This window comes from Macaca fascicularis, chromosome 14 (genome assembly GCF_037993035.2).
Source record: "Macaca fascicularis isolate 582-1 chromosome 14, T2T-MFA8v1.1".
Classification (NCBI taxonomy): domain Eukaryota; kingdom Metazoa; phylum Chordata; class Mammalia; order Primates; family Cercopithecidae; genus Macaca; species Macaca fascicularis.
In genome coordinates, this window is record NC_088388.1 from 30,564,858 (window position 1) to 30,584,485 (window position 19,628).

The 19,628-nt window shown below is 39.1% G+C and overlaps 1 protein-coding gene and 1 long non-coding RNA gene across 4 annotated transcripts in view; both read right to left on the minus strand.

Moving 5' to 3' along the window:
- Positions 1 to 509: 509 nt before the first annotated feature.
- LOC141408460 (uncharacterized) lies at positions 510 to 2,084 on the minus strand. The gene is made up of 2 exons (XR_012423339.1): positions 1,932 to 2,084; positions 510 to 593 (listed from the first exon to the last, which is right to left on the minus strand). It is a non-coding gene; the product is annotated as an uncharacterized lncRNA (long non-coding RNA).
- A 2,018-nt stretch (positions 2,085 to 4,102) lies between these two features.
- The window catches only part of PDHX (pyruvate dehydrogenase complex component X), an 89,060-nt gene continuing 73,534 nt past the window's right edge, over positions 4,103 to 19,628 (minus strand). Inside the window, exons 11-15 of one of the 3 annotated variants that reach the window (XR_012423335.1) lie at positions 12,894 to 13,063; positions 12,624 to 12,729; positions 9,766 to 9,933; positions 5,445 to 5,508; positions 4,103 to 4,636 (exon numbers count right to left, since the gene is read on the minus strand). The gene's annotated coding sequence lies outside the window, so the exon portion shown is untranslated. Of the gene's footprint in view, positions 4,637 to 5,444; positions 5,509 to 9,765; positions 9,934 to 10,761; positions 10,792 to 12,623; positions 12,730 to 12,893; positions 13,064 to 19,628 lie in introns of those variants that run through there. The other 2 variants (XR_012423336.1, XR_001484767.4) reach the window with 2 other exon arrangements.

The window sequence follows — 19,628 nt, forward strand, 5'->3', positions numbered from 1 at the left end:
CCAGACATGTGCATTTTAAAAGATTCCCCAGGAAATTCTGATGGGGAGCCAGTGAGCCTGCTGAACCAGGTGACTACTGACATCTCTTCTTTGAATGACTTTCGACAATCCCACAAATGTCTGCTCGACGGTGTCCTGAAAGAGCTGGGTCATGGCTCTCATTACACACTACTGAGCATCTGTTGTGTGCAAGACACCAGGCTGTATCACACTTCGTCCGGACCTCATGTGTCTTACAGTACGGTGATGGGACGTAGGCGTTCTACACTTGCCTATAGGCTTCTCTTCTTTCCTAATGAAGCTCCCACTCATCCAAACGTCCTTTGAGGAGGAAATCTATCCAACTTACTCCACTGCAAAAGCTGGAGAACTGACAAGATTCTTCCTGACCACTTCAATGGCTATGATCATAGGCAGTACTGTGATTTACATTTGCAAAATGAGGAATAAAGCTGGAGACATTTCCAGTACTAGAAATGGTCTGTTTGTAGCATGAAGGAGTATACTCATTTCTTTTTCTTTTTTCATGTCCTTTAAACATTTGTTATATTTTTCTCCTGTTAAACAGCTATATAGGCTTAATACAAAGAAGTCTGAAAACACAGAAAGGTAAAAAAATTAAATGAAATTAAGATCATCTGAAATACACCAAGAGCAAGTTAACAACTGTGAGCATTCTGGTTTGTATATTCTTGCAGTCTTATTTAATTAACTGCATTTATGCACTTTAAAAAAACAAAAGTAGAATTATATTGTATATATGGCTTTGATGTCTTAAAAATTAACATTGCGAACATGTGCAAGGAGTGTTTCTTAAATTGCTCTTTCCATTGTCACTTTTACTGGAGATTAAAGTCTCAAAGTAGATTTTTTGACTTAGCAGAGGGAGAGCTGAGATGTCTCATTAAAGCTTGGCTGAGCGCCTTCTGTTACTGCTTATTTACATAAGTAGCTTTCGTAAAATCAACAGCTCCCACGAACAAGACATATACATTAATGCCTCACAGTCCAATACATGATGAGACAAACAACCACTGCTTCCTAATATAATGCGCACACAGCAAACATTGCCTGAGATGAGTCAGCTGTTCTGAAACGTAAGATTAGGAAATTAAATTTCATGCATACATTTCCATGAATCAAAAGTCAAAATCAAAAGACAACCTTCTGTGTTACAGTGAACTCTGGAAGTGAGTGTAAATAAGATAATAAGATATGCCCTACTTTGTTGTCATCTTTTTTTTTTCTTTTCTTTTTTTTTTTTGTTGTTGTTTGTTTGTTTGTTTGTTTTGAGATGGAGTCTTGCTCTGTTGCCCAGGCTGGAGTGCAGTGGTGCAATCTCGGTCCACTGCAACCTCCACCTTCTGGGTTCAAGCAATTCTCATGCCTCAGCCTCCTAAGTAGCTGTGATTACAGGCGTGTGCCACCATGCCTGGCTAATTTTTTTGTATTTTTACTAGAGACGGGGTTTCACCATGTTGGCCAGGCTGGTCTTGAACTCCTAACCTCAGGTGATCTGCCTGCTTCAGCCTCCCCAGGTGCTGAGATTACAGGCATGAGCCACTATACCTGGCCAGATATGCCCCACTTTGAACAAACACTGCTAGAATCAGGAAGAATCTTCCGTTAGCCAAGGATTGCTTTTGAGGTTCACTCCAAAAACTGAGCTACCACTGGGGACGAATGGTCTCATAATTTTGAGTGTAAAGTGCAACGATTCCAGCTCATGAGCACCAATATAATTTTTGAAAACAATACATCCACAACAGGCATCATCTAGAAAACTAACAGGATCTCTTTTCCACTAGAGTGTAATGTTGTTGACTAATTGCTTCCAGTTATTAAGCTGGAAGAGACATGCTGGGGAGAATGTTTTGGAGGAGCAAGTAAGGGCAGAACACAGAGAACCAGGTAACTTAATTATTTCTCACCTTTCTCTTTCCTTTGTAGTTAATTAGCAAACATTCCTTTCTCCACCTTATCTCTTTGTTGAGGTCATATCAGCAATTATCTGCCCTTCGGTTTATGCAAAACTACCTGAATAACTCATAATGCAGAAGAGCTTATCAATTTTCTTCCATGTCCTGTTGCCCAAAAATAATCAGCAATGAAATATCTCAAACATACAGAAAAAGAAAAGTAAATAACCCACCTAGATTTATGAGCAGTTCACTCTCTACCATACATGCTTAATATATTTTTAGTAAAGCTCTTTAGTCATCACTGCCACATTTACAAGGGTACTTGGCCTTTTGCTGTAGCTTGTCTTCTGAACATATTTTTGCATGTAAGTCTTTTACATATTTCTCTGAAGTGGTTAGAAATCCATCAGCTCGATGGTCTTTATTGTTTCAATATGGCCCAATCCACAGGGCAGAGCATGTGACTGGTGTAGTGGTTGCTGCATGGCTTTGAAGTCACATGGATTCGAGTTCCAATCCCTGTCTACTAGCTGAGCAAATGTGGTCAAGGGTCTGTGACTGAAATTCTTATTGATAAAGCAGGGATAACAATACCTACCTTGCTGTCGAAATGTCAGGAGGTGATGTAAGCAAAGCATCAGAACAGTACCTAGCACATAGTAAGTGGTTATCATCAGCTTGTGTGTCTGCTGTATATGCTGAACTGCTTGAGCCCATCTCCAATTGAAGCTGTATTTACCAGGATCCACTCAACCACTATCCTGATCATTAGCAGCTCCTTATTTGTGGACTCATGAATACAAGTCACTTTCATCTGCGGGGCTTCAAACTTAGCCCAGTGAAATGGCAGTCTGTTTTATTTTTCTAAATACCTGGAGGCGACTTTTTCCCTGCCTCTGACTTTAAAAACATAATGAATTTTACAGAGTTTTATAGCACTGAACTTTATGTAAAATCAAAAGAGCCTGTGAAATAAGAGAGCAGTTGGTTACAAGCAAGCCCCTTCATGAACACGGGCATTTTTTTTAACATGTTTGTATCTGTGAGCATCTCCTTCTCTTCCTATCCTTAAGTTTATTATTTGTCATGAAAACAAAGTACTCTTAAAACATTGTGTTTGAGTCCATGGTTTCCAACAGTGAGCTTCAAACTCACCTGTGGTGCTTCAGATTATAGATTTGTATACTTTGGTTTAAAATGAATATTATAAAAATTTATGTTTAAAAATATGTGTGTGTATACATACATAGCTACATACACCCAAGCCTCATATGTGCATGTGTATACATAACATATACACATACATACATACACACACACCACCACCACCAAAGCCCCACTAAAAAAATACCGCAATCTCTGGGAGTAATGGGGGCAAACAGGAGGAGTTAATGTTCTACCCAGGTAAGACTACTATGGACCCAATGTTGAGAATCACAATGGGTTTATTACTTGAAACACTACCTATCTAAAGGACAGTTAAAGACTTTGGTATTAATCAGAAAGTCTTTTTTTTTTTTCTTAAATAATTTTGTAGGCAAGATGCTGCTGTTACAAGTTTTCTGTTACGAATTATGTCTTCCATAGCAATGAAGCATCCACGCGGTCCATCCAAGCATACTGTGAATCAAAACATACGTTCATAGCTGGAACGAAAGCATTGGGACCATCTAACTGGATTCCACTGGAATGAGTCTCTGTGAAACCATGCCGAAGTCTTTGTAAACAACCACCCTAAAGAAAGCTACATGAAAAATAGCCAATAACAAAAGCACTGGATTTAACTCAACTTTGTAAAAACACAAAAAACACAAATACGATGCACACACTTCATCCTTTTGTGAACAAAATGCCACCAAACATTTGAAACTGGCCTAAGGCTACATTGACATGAAGCCCAGCCTTATTGACCAGCGTTTCCAATACTCTCCCCCCACCCCCATTCTTTATTCCCAATAGATACGTCTTCTCACAGGTAGTTAATTAGCAAACATTCCCATCTCCACCTTATCTCTTTTTTAAATTTTATATTTATCTCTTTTTCAAAATAATTTTTATATTTATATATATTTTTATATTTATCTTTTTTTTTTATTCCCAATAGATACGTCTTCTCACAGGTAACTGGGCAGAAAAATGCTTATTGACTGATCTTGAAAACTATAATGCATCTAAAGCTGGAGAACATTAAAAAACCATGCTTCTCTTTATTTATTTCAGTTTCCATGGCAAGAGGAAAATAAAAGGCAACTCTGTTTGAAAGCAACAGCAATAAACAAAGCAACATCTCTGGCAAGCAGGCAAAACTTAAAGAGTAAAAGTTATAAAGCCCCAGGTAGACAATGCTACCTACCTTCCCCCATCCATGGGGATGACTCTTAATGGCGCTGACTAGGTATAGACACCAATTTGAGACCAAGAAGTTATTCTTAGAAGGTGCTAACTTTTATATTTTCTTTTAGGTTCTTGCTGTTAAGTTTCTCTTTCAACTGACTTCAGAAATCAGACAGTGAAATCAATGGGGTTTTCCAGGCCACCAAATTCAAAGTAATCAGGGCAGGGTCAGAATGCTGGTTGACTTTTTTCAACACACAGGGACCTGGAATTGGGGTTCCAGGTCTATCTCTCAGCACAGAGTCAGCAGATACAATGCCCTAGATGGTTGGATTTTCCAGTGTCTGTGACAGGCATCTTCAAAGCTGATTCCTCTCCCTCTGAAAAATCAAGGCCACCACCTTTAATTACTGACACAGTAGTGTACTTCCTGTACTGCAACCTCAGTTCCTTTTGTCACTTTTGCTTTGCATTCAAGTGCCCTGGCCAGTGTTAACTGCAGCACTTTGATTTCTCTTTCTATAAAGACTATCAATACCAACTCATTTGTTTCTGCAACCATGTAACCCAAGGACATATTCTCCTGGGTGAAACTCTAAGATCCCCCTCAGAAGTCAGTGGAGAATAGGCACAGAAAAGACGATGAGGGTCATAGTTTCTAATAAGTTGTTTTCTTTTTTTAAAAACTTTTAATTTTTATTTTTTTGAGACAGAGTCTCACTCTGCCACCCAGACTGGGGTATGGTGGCGTGATCTCAGCTCACAGCAACCTCCACCTTCCAGGTTCAAGCGATTCTCCTGCCTCAGCCTAGCTGGGATTACAGGCATGCGCCACCACGCCCAGCTAATTTTTTGTATTTTTAGTAGACACGGGGTTTCACCATGTTGGCCAGACTGGTCTCGAACCCTGACCTCAAGTGATCTGCTTGCCTTGGCCTCCCAAAGTGCTGGGATACAGGCATGAGCCACCGTGCCCAACCAGTTTTCTTTCATTTTCGTTTTTTCTTTTTTCTTTCTAAGGGAGGGGATTCCCTCAGTGGATTTACTTAGAGTGAAATGGTATCTTGGCTTTGGACTTGCCCCTGCCTTCATTCATGTGGGTACTTTTTATTTAACATTTTATTGTAGGTGGGCTCCCCTCTACCTAAAAAACCAAAGGGAAAAAACCCAATTCTTTAATTTACTCACATCCTGTTACGCTTTCACAGGCTGTTCATTTTCATACCAGGCCTCATCTTCTGTTGCCAACATCCTAGTTTGAAGGAAAGGGGGAGACAGGTCAACTGGAAGTGGTCCTGACCTCAAAGGGAGGGAACTCCTGGGTACCTCTTCCCAGCAGTCCTAGGCTATTTCCAAATGTCAGCAGGTCTAATCCTAGAAGAAAACACCACTTACTTCTCAACCTGCTGGGGTGCGGTGAGGTCTAAACAATACTAACTGACAAAATCTGCCAGTTCCTGAGAACTGCCGGAGAACTGCCTGAGAACTCAGAGATAAACAGTAAGAGGTATGGTCAACCTTCAGGGGAATGAAGAGACTATCTCGATGCAACAAAAATAAAGGAATAATGTGCTTTGCAGCTTTAGAAAGAACTCTCCTTCCTGCGGGTGCCTCCGTGTCCCAGGCTCTAGGAGGCTACCTAACCAGCAAGGTTGATAGCATGACCCTGGCTCCACTGAAAACTTGGGCCTATAGGCTGGCTTATTCTAAAGGGTGCTTTTTAATTCTAAATTTTTTTTTTTTAATGTTTAATTTTTTTTTTTTTTGAGACAAGTTCTCGCTCTGTCGCCCAGGATAGAATGCAGTGGTGCCATTTAGCCTCACTGAAGCTTTGACCTCTCAGATTCAAACAACTCTCTCGTCTCAGCCTCCCGAGTAGTGGGGACTACAGGCATTCACCACCATGCCCGGCTAATTTTTTGTATCTTATTATTATTATTTTTTTGTAGAGACAGGGTTTTGCCATGTTGCCCAAGCTGATCTTGAACTCCTGGGCTCAAGCAATCCACCTGCTTCAGCCTTGGAAAACTGCTGGGACTATAGGTGTGAGCCACCGCGTCCACCTGAACCACCAATCTTTTAATTTTTTCAGCTCCAGCTGGCGAACCCACTACCTGCTCTTCTTAGGCAGCATCCCTTGGTCACTATTCAGCCATCTGCTACTGCCAAAGCAAAAGTCCATGGCCCTCAAAGGATGGGAGCTCTGGCTATTGGCCACTTACCATTTTGCCTTCTGAAATCCTTGTATTTCTTTCTGAATTCACACACTCAGAATTGGCAGTATATTCTTAAGCTATAAAGTCCTCCACTATATGCCCATCCCAAAAGCCTGAGTAAGATTATTTAATCTAAGAAATGGTTATTTATGGAAATCTGATCTTCTCATTGCCCAATAACCACAGAATACTGAAGAGTTGCCTCAGATGGCAGGGAGCCCGCATGCTAGCTCACACACTATCCCTAGTAGCCATTTAACTTTGGGAAAAGACCTGTTTTTTCTCTGGACTTTAGTTTTCTCCTCTTTAGAAATGAGAAGCTGGTTAGCCAATCAGTCATGTCTATGTCTCTTTCAGGTATATGTTCTACGCTTTGCAAGTGCAAAGTTGACAATCTGAGAATTTGTGCATGCCAAAGGGGCTTAAAAAATCATAGTACCTAACACTTAAGCGCTTGATGTGTATTAACTCATTTAATCCTTCAATAACCATATGAGGTAGGTGTTATAATTATTACCCCTATATTTTAGATGAGAAAAGAAGAAATAGAGAGAGGTTGAGTAACTTGACCCATTATCCGGTAGTTTTAAGGATGGGGTTTGTATTTTTAACCACCATATGCAGGATAATGGGCAGATCTGAGGACTAAGCTTCCTTGACGTTTGCATGCTTAGAAGGTTTCAGAGGGAGTGTGAGAATCACAGTTAATCTGCCAATCAACGGTATTTACAGAAAACCAGGACTGGAGCCAGAGAGTGTCCTCACTGTTACCTGTTGGATTCTCTTGGCATTATTTAGTGCACAACATTACTATAGAGAAACACAAGCACTTTTATGGCAATGGTGTAAATTAGGAGGATTCTGACAGTAAAGCCCAGAGTCACTCCAAGATAAAACCATCAGTTTGGGATCTCTTGGCCACCTACTGACCTGTCAGTGTATTGAGGCAGTTTGGGGTGGGAAGTACGTCAAATGATACTTGAGGAGGGAATACAAGAGGCCAGGCAGAGTGACTTACTTATTATTTATTTATTTATTTTTGGTAGAGACAGAGTCTCGCTATGTTGCCCAGACTGGTCTCGAACTCCCACCTTGGCTCCCAAATTACTGGGATTACAAGTGTGAGCCATCATGCCCAACCCCAGAGAGTGACTCTTGACTAGTTTGGAGAAATAAACCGACTTCAAGGGTCTTCAAAACACAGCCACTTGGAAGTCCTGACTGCCCTTCTCTGATCTCCAGCATGCGCCTCTGCAGAAGCAAGTGCCTTTCACTGAGTCTGACCCTAGCTGAGTGAGATATTTGCAGAGGAAAGGACAACATTCTTATTTTTTTCCTGAAACCAAACAAGAAAACCAGGAAAGTTGCTTGCTAGTCTACTACAGAGAGGTAGTGATGAGAACTTGTAATACTATCTAGATTCTGAGCTCATTGCTCTAGGGCCCAGGGTCCCAAATGGTGCCTCTTTTCAATGCTTATTCACCATAGTTTCATAGAAACATCACCAAGAGTCAGTTAGTTCTTTAGCCTTTGGGTTTTTTCCATCAGTAATCCTCTTGGCACAGGGTGGGGCTGAGCTGGGAACAATATCATATAACTCTGGTTGCAGCTGTCCTTATGCAAACCAGCATATCCATAAGTTACCACCACCTTTTGGGGGAAACCAACATAACAGTGCTGGTGGACACAGCTTCAGGTTGCTAGTGGTCACTGATATGTACCATTGCAACTTGGAAGGAATTCTATATGTTGATACTTTCTTTGATTCTGTCAACCAAACAGCTTTGTGGCACACATGCTACAGTACTGAATGAAATACCTTTCTTTCCCTTGAGCCAAAAGCACATAATAAGCTATAGATTCTTTGCTGCTATGCCATTGATTTATCTACTGTACTTTGTAACCCAGGAGGGCTATGAATCATCCTAACTTTTCAGCTTCACAGAACAGGTTACTTTTAATACAATCTCTTCTTCATCTAGATTTATTTGTTCTGAACCCTAACACATTCTTAGAGCATTATTTCTTACTGAAGACAACTCTCCCTTAGTGTTTGTTTAATGATAATTTTTGTTCACACGCTCTTCCTGGGTGTCCATTTGCCCTTTTTCTTTTTCCAAATGCTTTATATTCCTAGGAATACCCAAGTTATAAGTGGTCAGATTGCCAGCATTCAGCAATCCCAGGCAGGGGGCAGATTTTACTGCCTTTCTCTCTTCTCTTCCATGGGTTGCTGAACAGTGTTAACATTCTGATTTCTTTTAGTAGTAGAGCTCCAAGACAATCTCTTACCCTGTCCTTCTTACTCATTAACTTTAATTTCCAAAAAATGCCACCGATACCATTCAAACACTAGTTCAGGAATTACCATGGGCTGGGCACTGTACTGGGTGCTGGAGATACTGAGAAAAAACATGATCTGTTCTCAGGAAGCTCACAGTATGGTGAATGTGATCATTAAGGTCATGATTAAGCAAAGCAGGAAGTACTCCAAGGAAAGGTGAGCAAGGCATTTACAGGTATGCAGAGGATTGCTTGACCCAACCTGGAAGAATCCAGAAAAACTTATCCAAATCTGGGCACGGTGGCTCATGCCTGTAATCCCAGCACTTTGGGAGGCTAAGGTGGGCAGATTGCCTGAGGTCAGGAGTTCGAGACCAGCCTGGCTAACATGTTGAAATCCCATCTCTACTAAAAATACCAGAAAATTAGCTGGCTGTGGTGGCGTACGCCTGTAGTCCCAGCTACTCAGAAGGCTGAGGCAGGAGAATCGATTGAACCCCCTGGGAGGCGGAGGTTGCAGTGAGCCAAGATCATGCCACTGCACTCCAATCTGGGCGACAGAGGGAGACTCTGTCACTCGCAAACAAACATACAAACAAAACCCATCCAAGAGCCACAAAGAGGTTATACTTGACCTGAACCTTAAAAGACAAGTAGCAGTCATGTTGGGGGAGTCCAAACAAGGGATGGGTTGATGTGGATACAGCAAAGGACATAAAGAGTCATGGCCAGATCATGAACGGTTTTGTCCCTTGGGCTAAGAAATTTGAGCTTTATCTTAAAGTAGAGGAGCCACCAATTCCGAGCTACAGCAAGGAATTGTAATATAGCATTGTATCATGTATGAAAGGACAAAATTCATGCTACTTTCCTAAAAGTAAGATTCTGTGTCCCCGTTTGCTTCATCTAATATTGCTTCTTGGCCCCAGCGATAGCACACAGAGCACCGGAAAACTAGTTCAGGCTTAGCACCAATTCCTGAAGCCAGTTTACCTCTCCAGGACACTTACAGCTATGACCTTCTCCAAGCTCTCCAAGACTGCTGTGCTTGTTCCATATTCTGGTCTGCAGAAGGTGAAAGGGTACTAATCATCCTGGAAGCCTTCCTGGAACAGGATCTCTTTGCACAGGGTCATAAAATGAGGGATCCAGATGGTACAGGGAAGTGTAAATGGCAGCTGGAGATGGGACAATAGTAAGAGCAGAGGCAGAGACACAAGTCAGCAGACCCCACATATGACATGCCAAATACAGGGAGTAGGGGAAGAAGTGGGAGACATGGTACAAGAGGTCAAAAGATTTACTGGTTCCCTGTATTACATGAGAATGTTACTGCACAGAGGATTACACATTTCCAAGTTGGAGACACTAAAGCACAAAGGTGTAAATTGTCTAAGCACAGATATGAGGCAGCGGCAAATTAATAAAACAAATCACATGCCTGTTTCTAACCTGTCTGCCATGGCCAAGAAGAGTCTGTGAAATCAAATTAGACATTCTGTCTTTGAAATAATGCATTTACAGAGCTTACGGAAGCTTTCAGGTGGAAATGTCTTTACTCTTAAAAAAAAAAAAAAGAAAGAAAGAAAGAAAAAAAAAACAGCTCAAGTAATGCCCTAATCATCTCCTATTATTGTTTGTATCTGCAGGATTTGGAAACTGCTTGGGAAAACAACTGGATTCCTAATAATCCCTGAACAATTATTTTTATTTTTTTCTGTGGACATTAGCCTTTTAATTTTTCCACAAGGAATTCTGGGCTAATAAATAATAACATAATTTTCTGAGTGCATGGTACTTTTGCTTCATCTGATTTCATGGCTTTCCTGCTCCATGACAACCCACTGTCTTTTCCCTCACCTGTATGTTTTATGATGGTTTTTTCAGGCACCTGAAAGAAAAGCTTTAACACTTTCACTCAAGCTAAGATGCCTCAATTTTCATTAGTGTCTTCATTGGCTAGGAGGTGTTACAGAGACTACCAAATAGTTTCAAAATTACTTGCTCAGTCACGATGCCCACAGTTGACTCTCAGCCTAGCAAAAGAGAAGAAAAAAGTTCTTGTGTTTACTGTCCTGAACATAACCTTACGCTAGTATGCAACCTCCTCAGGTCCCCTCAATTAGGATCACATTTCCTATTTTACAGTTATAATGCAATGGACTCTGCGTACTGTTCAATGAATATAGGTTTAATGTAATAGGTGTATTTCTGCAAATATATATGTAAATGAGGATTTTGCAAGCACCATTTAAAATTACCTGAGGGGTATTTTCTAAGTAACTGAGAATCTTTTTGTAAAGCAAAAGCCCTTTTAAAAATTAACATCATTCCTTATTTCGTGTGTTCTAAGTTGAGGTTTTCATGGACTAATTTCAAAAAATGATGGAGGTCACCATTCTTTTTCATTTGTTGAGTAAGCTTTACACCAACACAAGAGGCCATCACGCTTTGCCCTTAATCTTTACTAAACAACGACATTTGAGCATGTGGGCTACTGAGACAGAAAAGTTCCCCCATGAGTCAGCAGCCAGCCCCAGCAAAACATCTCATGGTTCCAACTAACTACCCCACAGCCTTTCACATTCAGTTCTGCTTTCTCAGTGGTCTCTAGGAGTCTAATTTCTGGTTAGGAACTGAGAAATTGGGTTGATTTCCACTTCCATAGGATAGCAAGATATCCGCAGGATGTCAAGGGGGCTGGGCCAGTACCCCAAGTTAGCAGTAGTGAAAAAAGTGGCTGAGCCCCAGGATCTAGAGCACATGAACTCTTTCCCACCTCAAACCCCCATTCCACCCTCTATCCCATGAGGTTCCAAAGGAGATGAGCAGAGAACAAGACCTGGCAAAGCGAGGTTGTTAATGGGGCTCCGACCTCAAACCCTGATGTCTCACCTTAGACTTATCTCCAGGAGTGGGGTCCTGGGTTTCATATTTCAAAAAGCATGGCATATTGGCATATGTCTCCCCAACCCCCAGCACCACTGCCAGTGGAATGCCTAAGGCCAGTGGTGTGCTGAAGCTGGCTTGTACCAGCTCGTGAGAGCTGATTGTTAAACTTTTTAAGAATTTTGCAAGTTGATTATTAAACACAGTTATTACTAAAAGTTAAATTATATAAGCTTAGGATTCAATAAATTACACCGAAAGCAAAGATGATAAATAGCCAAAGCTCACCACTTCCTAGTCATTTACTATTATCTATGTTCTTGAGGTTTTTACCTCTATTGTATCTTTAATGGTGGAAATAGTAAAATAATGTAGAGCTATGCATCTCTTCCTAATTCTACACTCAGTAACATTACATTGGAAGCTTTAAATCAGAGCATTTATACCACAGAAATCAACAAATACTACAAATCAGGGATTGATTTATTGTGGATTGTCTCTAGACTTAAGAAAATAATAGAGAAAATGTAAATAATGCAGATTAAACTTAAAATGTCATGTTTATAGTTGGTACACTGTGAATAGCACAGAATTTGAGAAAATATTCTTCTAGTATTTGAAAATTTTCTTATTCAGTAGAGAAAGTACTCTCTTCATTGACAAACAAGTGAACTTCTATGTCATTGTTGTTTTAACTTTTATCTTATTCTTTTGTGTAAAGGAAAATATCAACCAACATTCAGGTCAGTAACCTACTTATTCATCAACTGCAACCACAGTTTGGCTGCAAATAAAAGCGTTCTATAAAATCAGGTTAAGCATTCTGTGATAACATACAATAAGGAGTATTGTATGTTCTATAATTCTTTTAAGTTGTATATTTTACTACTTGTAAATCAGTAAAATTTATAACAGACTTATAATTGGTTATATATCCACATGCATTTCTTCTCCAAAGAGCTGGTTGTTAAATATTTACCGGCACACCGCTGCCTAAGCCAAGAACAGAAACAGGTTAAACAGCCTCCTGGGCTTCTATCCCATAGGTTCACACCCTTATCTCAGCTCTTTAGTTTACCATTCTCCTGTCAAGAAGAAAACAAAGAATAGAAACGTTTGTACAATTAAATCAAAAGGAAAAGAAATAAATAAGATCTAAGGCAGATAATTTAATCTGCCTAATTCAGCCTTTCCTAAGAAGGCCGCCTCTCAAGTAGGAATGGCTTGAGGCTGATGTGACCACACCTACCATGTGGAAAAGCTGAGAGCAATCCTAACAGATGGCAGCCTTGGCACTGTAGCCTAATAAATATTCTCCCTTTTAATGAGTCCACATCAGATGGCTCCTTGGGGACAGTGGGGGGAGAAGCAGGGAACAAAAGCAGTTTCTCTTGCTTCCTGGTGGGATCTCATACATGTCTGGGGGTACATAACAAAAGATCAGTGAGCATTTCTGCCTTCTACCAAATGGAGTACACATGAACATCACAGCTTTGTGTACAATTATTTAAAATCATCAATACTTGTATTTGAAAACATCTTTGTAGACTTGGAACCAACCCAAATGCCCATCAATGATAGACTAGATAAAGAAAATGTGTCACATATACACCATGGAATACTTTGCAGTCATAAAAAATGATGAGTTCATGTCCTTTGCAGGAACATGGATAAACCTGGAAACCAGCATTCTCAGCAAACTAACACAGGAACAGAAAACCAAACACCTCATGTTCTCACTCATAAGTGGGAGTTGAACAATGACAACACATGGACACAGGGAGGGGAACATCACACTCTGGGGTCTGTTGGGGGTGGGGGGCTAGGGGAGGGAGAGCATTAGGAGAAATACCTAATGTAGATGACAGGTTGATGGGTGCAGCAAACCAACATGGCACATGTATACGTATGTAACAAACCTGCATGTTCTGCACGTGTATCCCAGAACTTGAAGTATAATAAAACAACAAGAACAACAACCAAAAAGAAAACGTCTTTGTAAAGGTGAAATAAAATGCAAATACCAGACAAATATATGGAATCTTTAAAAATCCTGTTACTCAATGGTGTTGTTTGGTCTTTAGGCCAATGCTAATAACCAACACTAACCAGTAAGGAGTGTCCTTTAGTGCAGGAAAAAAAAGAAAAAAGAAGAACGCAGTGAAACTTTAAATTTTTCTTTTTGAATGGCCAGCTCTGTCTCTCATTAAATCAGATGACTGACTGACCATATTATTCTTGAGCTCCTGTGCATGTACCTATTCAATTTTTTTACATACTTCCACAAAATTGTATGTTCTATAGTTTTCATGAAACATACCATGAGTATTTTCCATTTGTTAGTCTTATTCCCCCCTACACGTTCTCCTTAATAATTTTTCTCTTTAAAAAAGCAAAAGTCCACCAAATATCTTTTATCTGAGTATCGTAAGGTAGAAACCTTGGGTATAAAGTCATTCCCAAATTAAAGGGAGTGCAGTTTTTCATTTATGAAAAAACACAACTGGGGGACATTTTAAAAAGGAGTCTTCAGGTTAGTTGCTTTTCAATGTCTTATTTACGGTATCATAAAAAATAAATATACAAGATGACTTATCTGGCCTCCAAATAAGAAATGAGTCAATGCTACCAGCATAAAATGTTCACATACCCACCCACCATAAAAGGGAAACTGGCCTCAGAACATCTTACAAAAAAGCATAATGTTATGGGCCAGTCTTGACAAATAGTGCTTTTACTTAATCAGTATGTTTTTGACAACTAGGCACAGAACACTCCAGCAAGATTCCCCCAGTCCCTTAAAAAAGGAATGCATTTGGTGGGGGTCAGAAGGACTCACTGAAAGGGTTGGAGCAGGGAAGAGTGAGAAATCCAATCAGCCTGGCATCCTTACAAGGTGTGAGCCTTGTGTTAATACTGTACAAAACAATTGTGTTGGTGATAGTAAGGATGAAGGAACAAGTGACATACTTTAAACTAGCAAAATAATCCGGGGAAAACCAAGGAGGTATTTCTACCTGCCAAGCTCTGCTAATTGCATAGAAAGAACATGTACTTTCAACCACAAAGACATTACATTTTCTTTTTAAAAATTTATTACTTTTCCTCCTCTGTAACTTGTCATCCCAGAGCAAAACTAAAGAACTCTTTGGTCATCACCCAATAACATGCCCTTTAAATAAGAACATTGAGGTATTATTTTCCCGTTTGGCTCTTGATTATTAATTCACACCAGCTACCACGCCTTCATGAATCAGAAGGCTGAAGGAATACACTATACATTAATATTAAAATCTAAAGGAAACCAAATGTCAAATTACTGTGGTTTTAGCCACAGACATTTCTATGGCATGTGCAATCCCTGTAGAAGATGCTCCCGAGAAGTTCGACAGGCTGTGTTCACTACATCAAGAGAGAGCTATTACCCAACTCATAAAAATCTTTTTAATGTGCTGAACTCCAAAACTTTCTAAGAAATAAATGTTTTTAAAAAGGAGACTTGTGACTCTCAGCTTAAAATGGTGGACATCCAGTGGTGCTTTGACCCTGCCGTTTGCCCAGAATAGCAGTCCCAGCTTGGCCTTCTCCACACCTTTGCGTGGTCTTCTCAACAGACACCACATATGCCAGGCCTCCCACCTGCAGTGGTACCCTGACCCTCTCAGCGTGCCAGCTGAGGCTTACATGTGCCCTGGATGGTTGCTTCCCGTTCACTTGACAACTATGAACAGATCCAACCTGGTGACCCAATGAACTCCACCATAAACTACTGAACCCTAACTGTTTAGACCATGGCTGATACAGTAATCAATATAGAAGCCTGAGGCCTCGGAAATGAAAACTATGGTAACCACTTCTGGTCTTAACTTGGACAAGAATCAACCTATTTATTAAAAGCAGCAGCTTCTAGGTCATTTTTTTAATACCTAGAGGCACTAAGCCCCATAAGATTCTATTTTTCTACTTAGAGGTACAAGTGATGACACTTAACATTAGTTATTTCAGGTTAAGAGCTGTCCATAATGAAAACAACAACAACAAAATCCCTCAGTACTTTCTGCACACTTACTAGAAAGGCACAAAGAGAGCCACTACAGAGAAAATATGAATTGATTTTAAAAGTGGTTAGGTCATAAACACATTAGCTTTAATACAGAAGAACAGGACCTCAGGACCTTCAGTTATTATAGGTGGAAAACACTCTTTGCATACAGAACTTCCAGCTGTAGCAACACAACTCAGAAGGCTATATATTGCAATGTAGTGAGCTTGAGCTTTGGTGCTGCACAGATCTGGGTTCAAATCCCAGTTGTGGCACTTTTGAGCTTTGGTCAATTTACATAATCTCTGAATTTCTATGTGTAATCTCTGAAATTCTATGTGGGAGGTAAACGTTACATCATCCATGATGATTGATAAGTAGCATACACTTCCCACATATAACTGAGGAAATTTAAAAGATAAGCAACCAGTACAGTGATTAATTTCCCCCTTTGTTTCCTCATTTTATAGGTAAGAATACTGAGGCACAGAAATAAGGTTTTGCCAAGAGCACAGTAACTTACAAAGCTGAAATTAGGCTTAAAATAGTCTTGATTTTAAGAGTATGCAAACTTGGGAGACAAAGTTATGTACAACAACTAGTAGTTCTACTGGGAAGAATAACTTATTAAGTTATGGTATTAAGTACCATCTTATAAGTTTCTGATAAATACCATTCCCCATCAGACTGATGAGCTACTAAGTGCAATTTATGAGATTAAAAATTTAAATTTAACATTTTACATTTCCATAATACTTTATGCTTTATAAAGTGCTATAATCAATGTTATTCTACTTGATCACAAGAGTCTCATCTTTAAAAAAGGCTCATCTTTTAGTAATAGGAGTGACAGAATTTCATAAACTAAGAAATTTTAAAATATACATTTTAGGTATGGAAAAAAAAAACAAATCATGACTAATTAATGATTTTGCTAAGTTTCTCAACTTTTAATGAAAACCCATTTTCCTCAGTGGTATATATCATACAACAGAGGTTAAACTGAGAGATTTACAAAACATTCATTTTCCCAGGAAGAAAGCTGCTTGGACTTCTTGCAAAAAAAGCAAAGATAAGGATAGAATGTGAAAATAAAATTCATATGATCAAAGAAACAAAAGACTGCCATTAAGAGAGGGTAATAATTTTTCAAAATACATCTGCATACCTTATAGTTTCAATTAAATGGTGCTTCAATATTACAAGTCTAGACAAACTATATCCTCCCTCCAACCCTGCCTGCCCCCATCTCCTGAAACCAATGGAAACACACACACACACACACACACACACACACACACACACACACACATTTTTGTAATATAAAACTAAGTAAAATGATTTTATAGAAAGACTATTGCCTTTTCTATTCACGAAAAGTTTAAATGTCTACTGAAATATACTATTTGCTGTACATAACTTACTGGAATCTTACTCCTTTTCATACTAGTGAACGTGAGCCATGGAGGACTGTGTTTTGGATGGGAAATTCCATCACTTATCTATAGTTTAAGTGCATTATCTGACTGAATACATCTACCCTGTATATTCATAAGACACCATAGCATGGTAACATGTCAATTTTTACCCATTTTCTCCTTTAAAGACACTGACCTAGTACAGATCCTAATCAACTTACGCTTTCATTATGGCAAAATCTTCCAGTTCTTTTCTGATGACTGCTATCCTCTCCCTGTTTTGACCTACTGACTTGCACATTATGGCCAGACTGATAAAAGTAAATCTGCACTGTCACTTCCTTCTTCAAAAATCAGTAAAAGTTTCCCACTAATAGCATCCCATTTAAATTAATGGTTAGTTCTTACCGGCCATACACTTGATTCTTTCACTTCTTCACTTCACCTGAGACAAAGTCCATCATAATGCCGTATGTGAAGGACACGTTTTCCTTGAAAACTAAGATTTAAGCGCCAATTTAACTTTTCTCCCACACTTTCACTACAATATATTAACTTACAGCACCACCTATCTTTCAATAAAAGCTTAACCAAGAACTAGATTTACATTTAGCATAATGCCCGTAGGCTGGCCGATACAATTTAGTGTAAAATTAAGCCCAAAGTGCAAAATATTTTTTAAAAATCTAAAAATGAAAGTTTCGTTCAACACTATATAAAACACCCATTAACAGTATATATAAAGTTCTTAGTAATGTTTCAAACCAAGGGGTCTGGCCAGTTGTATACCAATGACTTAAATTTAGCACAAAATAGTGAATGTAACTAAAAATTGCAATCAGTGAGCAGAGCCATTCTGACTTATAAATTCTAATATTCACTGATATTTTCACATCTAAGTGTTGACTGGAATATGTGTTGACTTTTCCTTAGAAGTATTCCCAATATTTTAGTCATTTTCTCTGTTCAAACAAGAAACAAAAATGAAGAGGTAGAAATTATTTTTATATCCTCTCGGTGTGATACCTATTATAAATAAATTAGTAGTATAATGTGAAAGGGGCCTGATAGTGTAGCACACAGTTCAAACCAAGTGTACCAAACTCCTTTCTCAGTGTTATTCTTTGATCTCAAACTACAACGAAATTCTTTTTAGAAATGAAAACTTCCTTATCTAAACCACCTCATCAGTATAGAAATACCAGAGAAAATATTTTTGGTCATAATGAACAAGCATTTGTACCAAAAGTTGAGAAGTCAAACCATGAGAGGCAGGTGATTATATGAAAAGCCTGACTGTGAGGTCCATGAAGAATTAAAACATCTTAAATTTATACAGCTATTTCCCTTGTACAGTTCAACTCTCTAAAGCAGGCTGAGTAAATATTAATGCCCATTTCACCTACAGGGAAACAGATGCACTACTGCTTATGTATGTCAGTTCATGAAAAGCAGAACTCTGAGCCAGGCTTATTTAAGGTTGCCTCATCATGTTCTGTTCCTCAGATATAAAAATTAAAACAAACAAACAACAACAAAAAAAACAATGGCCCAGCACAGTAGCTTATGCCTGTGTAATCCCAGCACTTTGGGAGGCCAAGGTGGGTCAACTGCTTGAGCCCAGGAGTTTGAGACCAGCCTGGGCAACATGGCAAGACCCTGTCTCTAAAAAAAAATAGAAAAATTAGCCAGGCATGGTGACACGTGCCTGCAGTCCTCAGCTACTCGGGAGGCTGAGGCAGGAGGATCACTTGAGCCTAGGAGGTCGAGGTTGCAGTGATCTGTGATCATACCACTGCACTACAGCCTGGGCCACAGAGCAAGACTCTGTCTCAAGAAAAAGAAAAAATAATAATTTCGATTAAAACTGACCTTGGAAATAATGTAACATAAAAATTATTTTGAAAATAGCACTTGGTTATAATTTTCAGTGTAACTGTTAATATGACGAAAGTTTTGAAGACTTTTTAAAAATGGCTTGTTAAACTGAGTTGGATAGTTGGATTAAGCATTTTCTTAACAATTAATACACCAGGGTGCTAATTATTTTAGAAGGCTCTTCTGTTAGGGTTTATAATTCATCATGTCATACCACACAACTTGTACTATAGACTTCCTTCTGGTGATTCATGTCAGCCGACACTAACATAAATCTTTTTGTGACAAGTTAAATCATCATTCATTACCGTCCAATTTAAATACAGTTATCTTGACAGTTATAGCAGAGTTGCCAAAAGAGAGAATAAGCTCTTCCAAACTTTATAATAATTAGTGAAAATTTCATATTAGTGGAATAAAAAGAGTAGTTCTCATCTGTTTGGCTTCGTAAGTCTTCTATTCTCTTTCCAAAGTTTTACATTTCCTATCAGTTACTTTCCTAATGTCATACTAATTTGAAATTCCTTCTTTCCTCCTGTAGAGTCCTTTTTAAGGTGTTCTAGAAAAACTACTAATCAACTTCAAAGTTTACTGAACTTTTGTGTTTTAACATGTAAAATACAATTGAAATGTTCATATTTTCTCA